This window comes from Amblyomma mixtum, chromosome 3 (genome assembly GCF_055824585.1).
Source record: "Amblyomma mixtum isolate Tamu chromosome 3, ASM5582458v1, whole genome shotgun sequence".
NCBI classification, from domain to species: Eukaryota; Metazoa; Arthropoda; class Arachnida; order Ixodida; family Ixodidae; genus Amblyomma; species Amblyomma mixtum.
The window spans coordinates 325,343,414-325,354,694 of record NC_143014.1 but is presented as its reverse complement, the minus strand read 5'-3'; the positions used below and the strand labels follow the sequence as shown (position 1 = coordinate 325,354,694).

The following is an 11,281-nucleotide window of genomic DNA, read 5'->3' as shown; positions in this document are numbered from 1 at the left end:
GGACGCCAAAGAGCTGCGCTCTAAAATGCTAGAAGCTGAATGCGAACACCGTACTGTAAATACCATACCATACCATACCATACCATACCATACCATACCATACCATACCATACCATACCATACCATACCATACCATACCATACCATACTGTAGTTCTCTGATGTCGAGGCCCAGCAGCACTTTATACAGCTAGTAAAGTAAAATTTCAAACGCAAACGCTGCACGTGTTTCTAACTTGTTTTATTGGCATGCCAATTTCTCTTGGTGTTCTGCAAGGTGAGCGAGAACATCAACTGGGTGTGCGAAACGAGACTGACAGCAGTGATCTACTTTGCGAGGAAAACATAACTCGCTCACATGGGCTCACTGCATGGTGAGAAAAGCACCAGGTTTCCAAAGGATCTCCAGAAGCCCTCGACCTTATGACTTTTAATGGCCAGTACAATGCACTGCAGTGCATAAACACTCCGCAGCCAACGCAACGAGCAGTGCAGGCAAAACGCAGGAAGAACTGCGGAGACACGGTAAAGCAGATGTTCTGTTCACTCACATGCAAATAACGACTTAAAAAAATACACAAGTCTGCTTCGGTCTCCCTCTCCTCAGTTCTGTCAGTCGACAGAATGACTTCCGTGCTCGAACTGCGCGTTGTACCGCATCAGGTAGTCGGCCAGGTACTCGATCGGGTTGGGAGGTCTGCAACGATGAGACGGTAATCACCCACACAGCAAACTTGGGAAAACGGCGTACTCACCGTTCGTTGACAAGCGTAAACATTGCCCGCACGAGAATCGGGACAACAGTCTGTTCTAAGTACTCCCTCGCTGGTAGGGAGTGAATGTCTGTTTCCATTTTAGATTTCTTCGTTAAGCTGGCGCCGATGTTCTCCTCGACGGCGCTCGCCTGCAAGAAGAGAAATAAACTGCATTCCGAGACAAAGCAAGACGCGTGTAAGCACACTGCAGTCGACACCGCTGCGTGCGCCAGCAGCAATCCATAGGCGTAAGACTACCGCTGTCTGCAATTTCGTGCAGGGCAATTTCACCTGAGTGTTTTCCGATGCGCCGGCAGCCACCGTGTCGGCAGCAGCGCGGACCTCGTCTTCCACTTCTGTCTTGACCGCGCTGTTCTGATCTGGAAGAAATAAATGGGACATCTCATTGCCCTACTGCGCTAACGACATCGCAAAACAATTTTTTTTCTTCTCACGAGCATGCCCGAACCAGTCACACTAACAATAAGCCCGTCTTTAACTCTGCGATTTATTAGTCGCTCAACGTTTCAAAGTGCAGCACAACGCGTACACGCAGGTTGTTTGCGTACCCGGCTGCAAGCTCCCACAGGAAAGCAACCAAATCCAACGGAAATGGGTTGTATTAAAAGACGCGAGGCGAAAGAGCCATCTTACCTTCCGCCATGGTGACCTACTATGAAGCGGAAAAAGCGTCACGAAACCGGACCCCGCTTAGATTTGGCTTGGTTTGGATTTCTAAGGGGACCTCTTGATTGGTTTGCGCCTCCGTAGCCGTACACAGCCGTAGCCACCAAGTCGTTCCGTCCGCAGTCCGTAGCCTGTAGAGGCATGGAGGAAAAAAAAATTGTTTCTTGAATATGTAGACGTGTGCGCCGTGCCGGTTTCTACCGGCGGTGGCGTGGTGCTCGTTTTTAGTCGGTGGTGGCGACGCCGTTGTTAGGGTCGGTAGGCCTTCGGCGCGCGGCGGTGGATATACATCGGCGGTGGCGCACGGCCATTTTTCCTCGGCGGCGGCGACGCGGGCGGCGCAAAAAAGAAAACCACAAATTAGGAGAAAGCTGTTTTGCTACATACTGCTTTGTTAAACAAGTTGAAATTCGATCTTTTCATATTAGGGGCTAATGGGACACATACTGACGTGTTGAGAGCGGAAGAAATTAAAAACGATTTGTATTATTTTTCAGCCGACATTAAAACAAATTGGCACATACCTCAATGCGCGTATGCTGAGTGCGTCATTATATATTTATTTTTCCAGGAATGTGCAGAACCTTGCTTCTTTTTCTTTGTCGTAGTCAGTTGTTTACTGTATTTTGCCATAACTAGGTTTATATGATATTTTCCAGTGCGCAGTCGGTGAATTACTCTTGCATTGCTAAGCCAAAGCCAGCACCGACGCACGGGACACACTCGAAGCGTTAACCTAGCTTCAATTTCTCCTGACTGAGGTTGTACTTATACGATGTGCTTTACGTACAAACTAACCATAACCTTTCTGTTACTAATGTTTGTTTGATTCAGCACTTAAGCTCTGAACCATTCGGTACATGCTATAACACAAATGAACCCAGATACACAATACACAGATACACAGATATACAGATAACATAAATGAATCACATGTTCTGAATATTAATCGCTCTTTGCTTAAGTAACATTCTTAGAAGGGTAGTTTCCCAAAAGAAAAAAGAATCAAAATACTTTTTTATTGGGTGTATGTATCTTCAGCTGAGATATGTTATCAGGAAGTAGAATATAAATTTGCCCCCGCCGCGCTGGCTCAGTGGTTACGGCGCTCCGCTGCCGGCACGAAAGACGCGGGTTGCATCCTGGGCGCGGCGACTGAATTTCGATGGAGGCGAAATTCTTGAGGCCCGTGTACTGTGCGATGTCAGTGCACGTTAAAGAACCCCAGGTGGTCGAAATTTCCGGAGCCCTCCACTACGGCGTCCTGCATAGCTTGAGTTGCTTTGGGACGTTAAACCCCAATAAACCAAATCTAAGCAGAATATAAATTTGCACAATTCGTTAACTATTCAGCAGGATGAATGAACAAAGTGCGGGTTAGTATAATGCAGGCATAGCTGGGGGGCACGATTAATTCTGAAAAAAAAAGTTACTTTTTCATCTACAGATAGAAACTTTTATAGTTCAGTGGAGCTATCGTTGTGAGGTCCATTATATTTGTGACATATATGAATGCTAGCAAGAAACAGCATCGCCCAGTAGAGATGTAGAAATATTATCTGGAAGCCCAATGAACGTTTCAAATTTATTTTCCAAACAATATAGATGCAATATATTAGAACTTTATATATATATATATATATATATATATATATATATATATATATATATATATATATATATATATATATATATATATATATATGAGTTCTAATATATTCCATTTATATTGCAGTCCGGCGAACAGGAAAACAGCGAGAAAGTCTTCGAAACGAAACTCTTTATTCGGGCTGACTTGCGCCCGCAAAGAACTGAATCATTCGGCGGCGGCGTAGCAACAAGCGTGCTCGGCGGTCGTCGAACAGAAAATGACCGCCGTTGTCGGCCGTGCTCTTTTTAAACCATATAGCGAACCTTCCAGATAAAGCTTCAGAAGTTAGTAGAACATTCTGGCGCAAACTAGAATCGGCTCCGTCTGGATGCGATCAATCGAGATAATTCTAGGCGCGTCTTGCGTCACAAACGAAGTGATAAAGCGGCGTGCCGGCAGCCTTTAAGCATGAACAAATAAACACAACAAACGCTACAAAGATTCGCGGCAATATATATATATATATATATATATATATATATATATATATATATATATATATATATTTTTATTTTGCAATGTTACATTTGCTTCCTTTATTTTTATATTTTTGTGTATATATGTTTTTCCCCTTCCCTGTCCTTCGCAACCCTCACCCTCTTCCCCCTAAATGGACTGGAGCACTTGCGTCTTATACTGACTTTGCGCCCCTTTCCTCTAACGGGAGAGAGAGTGGTTTCACCTCACCCTTTGAGCACGGTGCGTAGAAAATGAGAAATTGTGGTCATTCGTGTGTATACCCTGAGGAAGGACGGTCCTCCGTTCCAAACTGTCGGTATTAAATGAAGATAATTGCAATGTTGTGACCCCTTCTTCTACAAGTCTTCCTGGCCCATTGAACGACAAGACCTACTGCAACTACTATATATATATATATATATATATATATATATATATATATATATATATATAAATATAGCACAATAAGATAAACGTACTTGGTTGCTAGTTTAAATAAGATGCGAAATTGAGTCTTGAAAAAGGACAGGCTCTGTCCGAAACGTCGACTCCCAATAAATGTTTACTTAAAAGAAGCGTTTCTCAATTTCGCATCTTATATATATATATATATATGCCGTGAAGGTAGGCCTCGGGAAGAACCCAATACTGGGAGTCTTTTTTTAATTGTAGAGCCAGGTGCCGGGACACAGAACAGAGTCAGCGCTCACCGCCGGTTCGTCGTCGTTTTACACTGAGTGGGGAGGCCACGCGGCGCGTTAGGGCCATTTCACATGCATGCGATTCTTGCCTGCGACGCCGCGAATTCTGTCTGTCTGCGACTGGGGAGGGCCGTCGGTCTAGCCGCAGATGGCCTGCGACCAAGTTCCGTCTGGTAGGAATTCAGTCGCAGCGTCGGTGTGTTCGCTCTGCGACTGACGAATGGGCAGCGCCGAGACGGCGCGTGCCGTCACGTCACGCGCCGTCTCGGCGTGGGGTCACGTGGGAGCTGTTCCCGCGGCGTAAGCAAAACTGTTTATTCTTATCAAAACATACGAAATATTACCTTGCATCTAAAAACACGCTGGTCATAACACCATTAATACATTCCGTGCAGCGTTTCTGTCGCGTTTAATCGTGGGTTGCCTAGGCGAACATCGAGCAACCTTGCCTGTCCCTCCGACAGAATTCGCTGGGTACGCGTTGCATTTGAAAGCACTGTGCGAAAATCGCACTGCGGCGTCACCGACTAGGCCGACTATTTTCGTTCTAGTCGCAGCATGTGAAACAGCCCTTAGGTGGGTTGCATTATTCCCTCCCGTGAAACCAAACATTGTCTCATTTTGGATTGGGATATGTACAGCGAGAGAAGGAGGAGCAAAGAAAAGAATAGGGGTGAGGTGAAATATAAAATTCGCACTAGTTGAGATGCGCGGAGAGTCAAGTTCCCACGTGGGGTAAGGGGATAAAGGTACGGAACACAGCGCGAACATAGCGCTCAGTCACGCGAAAAGGGCGGCTTTAAGCGCACTACATGCACAATTTCAGGCCGTTGACGCTGAGGGCCGACGATGACAGTTTCATGGGACACAACTTCGTAATGACGCTGTTCAGGCGGCGCAGGACTCTGTACGGGCCAAAATACCTATTTATGTGCTTTTCGCACAAACCCTTGCGGCACACGGGTGTCCACACCCACCACTGGTCACCCGGCTCGAAGTGCATGTCCCTGTGCCGAAGGTTACAGTGTCGGGCATCGGCGGATTGCTGTCCCTTGATGTGTAAGCGGGCCAGCTGCTCTGCTTGTTCTACAAAGTGGCCTGCTTCAGGGGGGAGCTCTGCGTCGCCGTACGGGAGCATGGCGTCTAACAATATGCGGACCTCCCTGCCATACACGAGACGGAACGGGGTCAACTGGGGGGTTTCCTGCGTCGCGGTATTATATGCGAAGGTGACGTACGGCAAGACCTCATCCCAGGTTTTGTGTTCAACGTCGAGGTACATGGAGATAATGTCCGCCAATGTTTTGCTGAGCCGTTCCGTTAGCCCATTGGTTTGGGGATGATACGCTGTTGTTGGTCGATGAGTAGTATGGCTAAGCGTTAAGATGTCGCGTAGGAGCCGGGCTGTAAACGCCTTGCCTCAGTCAGTAATGACGGCCGATGTGACGCCGTGTAAGCACGATGTCGTGCATAAAGAAGTGGGCAACTTCGGCGGCAGTACCTCGCGCGAGGGCTTTCGTTTCAGCGTAGCGGGTCAAGTAGTCTATGGCGACTACGATCCACTTGTGGCCGGTCGACCAGAGAGGAAACGGCCCCAGAAGGTCCATACCGACTATGTCGAATGGTATTTGTGGCTGCTCGATGCACTGAAGCAGACCGGGAGGCTTGAGCGCGGGTTTTTTCCACTGCTGGCATTGCCGGCATGTCCGGACATAATGCTTGACACTTGAAGTGAGGTGAGGCCAGTAATAGATCTGCCGGATCCGGGATAAGGTGCGTGTAACACCAAACAGGCACACGACGGTCAACCTTGTGGCATTTGCTAATACGACATGGCAACATTCAATATTGCCACAACAGACAGCGAGTTTCTATAAAAAATCACTTGAGGCCTCAATAAGAGGTGTGAGACCTGTATAAATCTGTCCATGTCAGTTTAACTATAATTGGCATGTATACGTTGCCAAAGTAGATGTTTTACGTTGAACCTTGAGACCAGAACACATGTTCCTGGAGCACATTCTAGCATACGAGCAGTATTAGAGTAGCAGTGTAGTGCTATTCCTCGACTATTACTACTGCAATTCACCCATAACACCTGTTCTACGCGAACTTTTAAGTGGCATTTGAGTCGAATGGAATTCGACACTTCTAATGGCATCCGGACTGGACGGATTTGTGCGGTGCTTCACAACAATTTCCAAACTCATTCGGAAGCATTCAAAACGCATAATAGCTTAAGTGCCAGTGTATTCGCTAAACCGACTTTGTGCGCAGTTTGAGCAATGTCCAGAAACGAAGCAGTCTGCTCGTTATTAAGAATTATGCGCTGCGCACGTGCAATATTTGGCCGGGGCTTCATAAACGCATGCAGACACGCGCTAAGACATTCCTACGATTTCCTACGTCGTGCTCTGTGGTCGCGTCTTTCCCGTGTTTTCTCATTCTCCCAAAATTCCAAACCCTTTTCACGTGTTTTGGCCCGCTCCCCTCTCTCTTTCAAGTCCAATATCTCCCAACCTCTTCTCCAGGCTGCGCTCTTTTCCAGGCAGTGGGCTAATCCCCCACCCCGCGAAGCGCTATTTTTTCTTTTCGATTGTCACTTTCTCGAACCTGTTTTCCCTCGCGCGCAGCTACGCGCTTCGTCGTTCGTGCGTACTCCCACGATCTCTCTTTTTCAACCTTTCAGCTCGAAGCCTTTTCTCGGGACCACACAACCTGCATAAAGGATAATGACTCTCTCCCCTCCAGCCAACCCCCTCCCCCACCATCGTCTCCCCTGCCATTAGTCTTGGAACCGAGCGACGCATCACAATGACACATCCTGGACTCGACGGGCTGGCACGGCGGCGCCCAACCACACAACCAGCGCGGTGAAAATGCGTGCACACTCGATCTGGCACCGTTCATAGTCTGTGCAAGCGAAAAGCCACACCTCATACGTTAGGAGAGCTCTGACGCGATTCGTACCGTGGCCTACAAGATGTTATTTGCAAGTACCAAAATTCTTTTATCTTGATATACGTCTGGAGGTTAAAGTGGTTTTGGGAGTAAATGTGCTTTGACTACATGCGCCTTTATTTTTCCGGCAGGAAAAGAGAACGAGCCAAAGCACGAGGATGACTTCTGTGTACCGCCTCTCATTGCGAAATGTCTTGCTTGACTCCGTGGCCAGTTCAAATGTGCCTGAATGGTAAGAACTGTTTTTCATTTTTGGTGATTTGACCAAACATTCACTTCTTTGTCTAAAAGCCAGTTTTAATTCATGTGACCTGAGATCGGATGCATTCGGGAATACGTTTGTTATTTATCGCTTATGCGCGACAGGAATCAGAACCACTTAATTTTCCACTGTAGACCAGTCGGTAAGAATATGTGTAATACTTCAGCACGGTTTCTTTTTGGCTTTGGCACTTGCGGGCGCAATAAAAAATTCCGCAACTTCTGGTTTAAGCTTTTACCCAAGTTGTCTCTAAATGAAAAAAAGGGCCTTACTCTGGAATATCAAACTAGTGTTTTTGTTTGGTTTTCAATTCGCAGTTTCGAATCAGATATAGCATGCATTGGAAGCGACTGAGATAAACTGTTAGATTTGAAAAAACAAACAAAGGTGCCCGAGTTTCTTGTGTTCAGCGTATTTCGTAAAAAATCGCAAGCCGTATTTTTAACCCCATTAAAAAAAATTGAACAAAAGTGTTGTTTTGACGTCCATATTGTGAGCGCCAACTCATCCCCGCCGACCGAGATCCTTCGCCGGAGGGCGAGCAACCCGAACTTTGAGTCCGAGCAACCCGAGCCGCCCGTGGGAGGAGAGAGTGATGTGAGGAGAGGATGAGGAGGACGAGCGCTCGCGCGGCGCGTGAAGAAGAACAGACTCAGGTGTTGGCCACGAAAGAAGCAACACGGCCTCTTGTTAACCCAGTGATCCTTTGTAACGGAAAGACGAATAAACGTCTTTTGAATTGTTCGTTTATCCTAACAATTCAGAAGTGGGATACAGTCAACGTTCGCCCGAACTTACGAAGTTAACCGGCAAGCCCCACCATGTCTGTCACCCGCACCGGAGCATCTTCAACGGATATGGAAAACGAAGATGGCGGACGACTGAGCAGCGATGGCGGGAACGACGACGCCGACGACTCAAGCCAAGGCGGATCCGACAACGTGGTGACAAGTGGAAGCTTACCGCCGATACCTCCGTCAACGATTAACGTGGCGGAAATCCTGCAGGCCAGCGTTCAGGCCGTAGTGAGAGAAGCCATCAATGGAATTGCCTTGCTTCAGACGCAGCAAGCAGCGGCCACACCCATTTTTGGAGCGGGAGAGACAGCTCGATTAGTGCCATTGTTTGATCCGGTGTCATCCAGCTCTCCGACAGTAGACGCTTGGATAAGACGCGTGGACGACTTGGCACAAGTCTACCATTGGTCCGACCGGCTGATATCTGGAAACGCACTCTCGAGGTTGGAAGGGCCTGCAAAGACATGGTATGACTCCCTCTCTTCCGTCAACAAAACATGGCCGGAATGGAAAGAAGAAATTAAGCGCGCCTTCACCACGACAGCGGGATTCCAACGACTCCATCGGGAAATGCAGGAGCGACGGCAAAAGCGCGGTGAGCCCATCGAGAGTTATTACTACGACAAGCTCTCGAAAGCTCGCCGTTGCAACCTCACAGATGAAGCTTGCATTGAATACCTCATCACGGGGCTATACGATGACGACGTGATTAGAGCAGTGAGCGTACGCACGTACGAGTCGCCGGAAGACCTTCTTCACTGCCTGAAACGCCTCGAAGAAAGATTGGGAAACACTGTCTCCAAAAGTTCAAAATCAAGTGGTCCCCCGAACTACTCTCGTTTCCCCGCATATGCCAACGCCCATGGCAACAAAAGCGAAGCAATGGCGTCGGCCTTGAACACTACCGACCACAAGAACCTTTCTCCGAAGGCGAGGAGGAAGCCGCCATGGAATGAAAGAGGAGAGCCCCTCTGCTTCAACTGCAGCGAGTACGGTCACGTGTCCCTCAATTGCCCGGCCCCACAGCGAAAGGCGAGATGCAACGCTTGCGGACGAGTGGGCCACGGAGAAAAAGACTGCAGGGCAAAAACGGAGAGAGGAGCGCGCGTCGCTCAGAACGTGTTGGGCTTTGACCTCCGAGCCGCTGAAGAGGCGAACGAAAAGTACTTTATGATGGCGAAAGCGAACGGCTGCGACATACGAGCATACGTCGATCTCGGTAGCCAATGCGTAACTCTGCGGAAGGAGGATGCCAACCGAATCGGAGTCGCTTACACGAAGTTGACAAAGCCGTTCACTATCGGGGGCTACGGGTCCGGACATGTGACACCGTGTGGGGAAACGAACATCACCCTCACGGTCGACCAAGCTACAGCGGACGTTCCCGTGCTGGTCGTGCCGGACGCGTCACAGTCCATACCCCTACTTGTGGGCCAACCTTTCACCGAGCAACCACACATCACGATTGTGAGGCGGAAGAACACAGTGCGGATTTTTGAGGAGCACAGGAACGAGGACAATAGAGACGACACGCTTCAGTCCATTGAAATTCCAGAGCTCCCAGAACGACCTGTGTGCCTATGGCCGAAGGAAACAACGGTTGTGCCCCCAAAATACGTGGGTTTCGTTAAGCTCTACGCCACTGGTAGCGCACCACGCTCAGATGTCTTCGTGGACATGCAGCTCAGGTGTCAAGAAGGTCGAGAGCATTGCATACCACGCTGTGTCCTCAGCGTTGACGGGACCAACGAAACAGTAGTCCCTATAATGAACATTTCCAATCATGAACTGACCATCAAAGAGAACGAACGAGTCGCACGAGCGGAAATTTGCTACCCAGACGATGCATCGCCACGAGAGGGTGAGTCGGACATTAGCACTGACCAGCCCTTATTGATACCGAGCGAAGAGATTCAAGTAGGTCCTGGTGTTGCTCCTGAGGAACGTGCAAAGCTCGAACAGCTTATTTTTGAGTATCGGGACTGCTTCGCAACCACCGTTTCAGAGATTGGCTGCACAAATGCCGCTGAAATGAGCATTGAGCTAACAACGCTGGAGCCAGTGAAATTTCGTCCCTACCGACTCTCTTACGCCGAACGGGCACACACAAAAGAAATGATTGAAGAACTAAAGCAAGCTGGCATTGTTGTCGACTCCAAATCGGATTATGCAAGTCCTATCCTACTGGTGCGAAAAAAGACAGGGGAGCAACGAATTTGCGTGGACTACCGTGCTCTCAACCGTGTCACAAAAGAGGACCGGTATCCACTGCCTTTAATTGAGGATCAACTGGACCGTCTGAGAGGGAATTGCTTCTTCACGAGCCTAGATCTTGCGTCAGGCTACTATCAAATTCCTATGACCGAGGAATCGAGACACAGGACTGCGTTCGTTACTCCAGACGGCCATTATGAATTCGTCCGAATGCCATTTGGCTTGGCCAACGCACCGGCAGTGTTCCAGAGAATGATCAACGCTGTACTGGGTCCCCTACGGTACACCGTGGCTCTCGCCTACATGGATGACATCCTGCTGCCCACAACGACCGTGGAAGAGGGGCTTGACCACCTGAGAATGCTTTTGGATGTCCTCCGCGGAGCGGGATTAACGCTGCGATTAAGCAAGTGCCGTTTCTTCATCGAGAAAGTCGATTACCTTGGCTACGACATTTCTGCCAGAGGAGTGCGACCCGGAAGTTTAAAGATCTAGAGCGTCGCTGACTTTCCCGAACCAACGAATGTACGCCAGGTGCGACAGTTTTTGGGTCTGGCAAGCTATTTTCGAAGATTTGTAAAAGGGTTCGCCAGCACTGCTAAACCTCTAACGCGATTGACGTCTAAGGACGCAGTTTGGAAGTGGACTTCAGTGCACGAAGCCGCGTTCACTGAACTGAAGATGAAGTTGACTGAAAGGCCAGTTTTGGCGCATTTCGCGTTCGACGCAGGAACAGAGGTGCACACGGATGCCAGCAAAGACGGCCTAGGAGCAATACTTCTGCAAGAACAAGCA

General features: G+C 48.6%; 1 pseudogene; it reads right to left on the bottom strand.

Annotated features, from left to right (window-relative positions):
- Window positions 1-602: 602 nt before the first annotated feature.
- Window positions 603-1,418, bottom strand: LOC149355828 (protein dpy-30 homolog; annotated as a pseudogene).
- Between the last annotated feature and the right edge of the window lie 9,863 nt (window positions 1,419-11,281).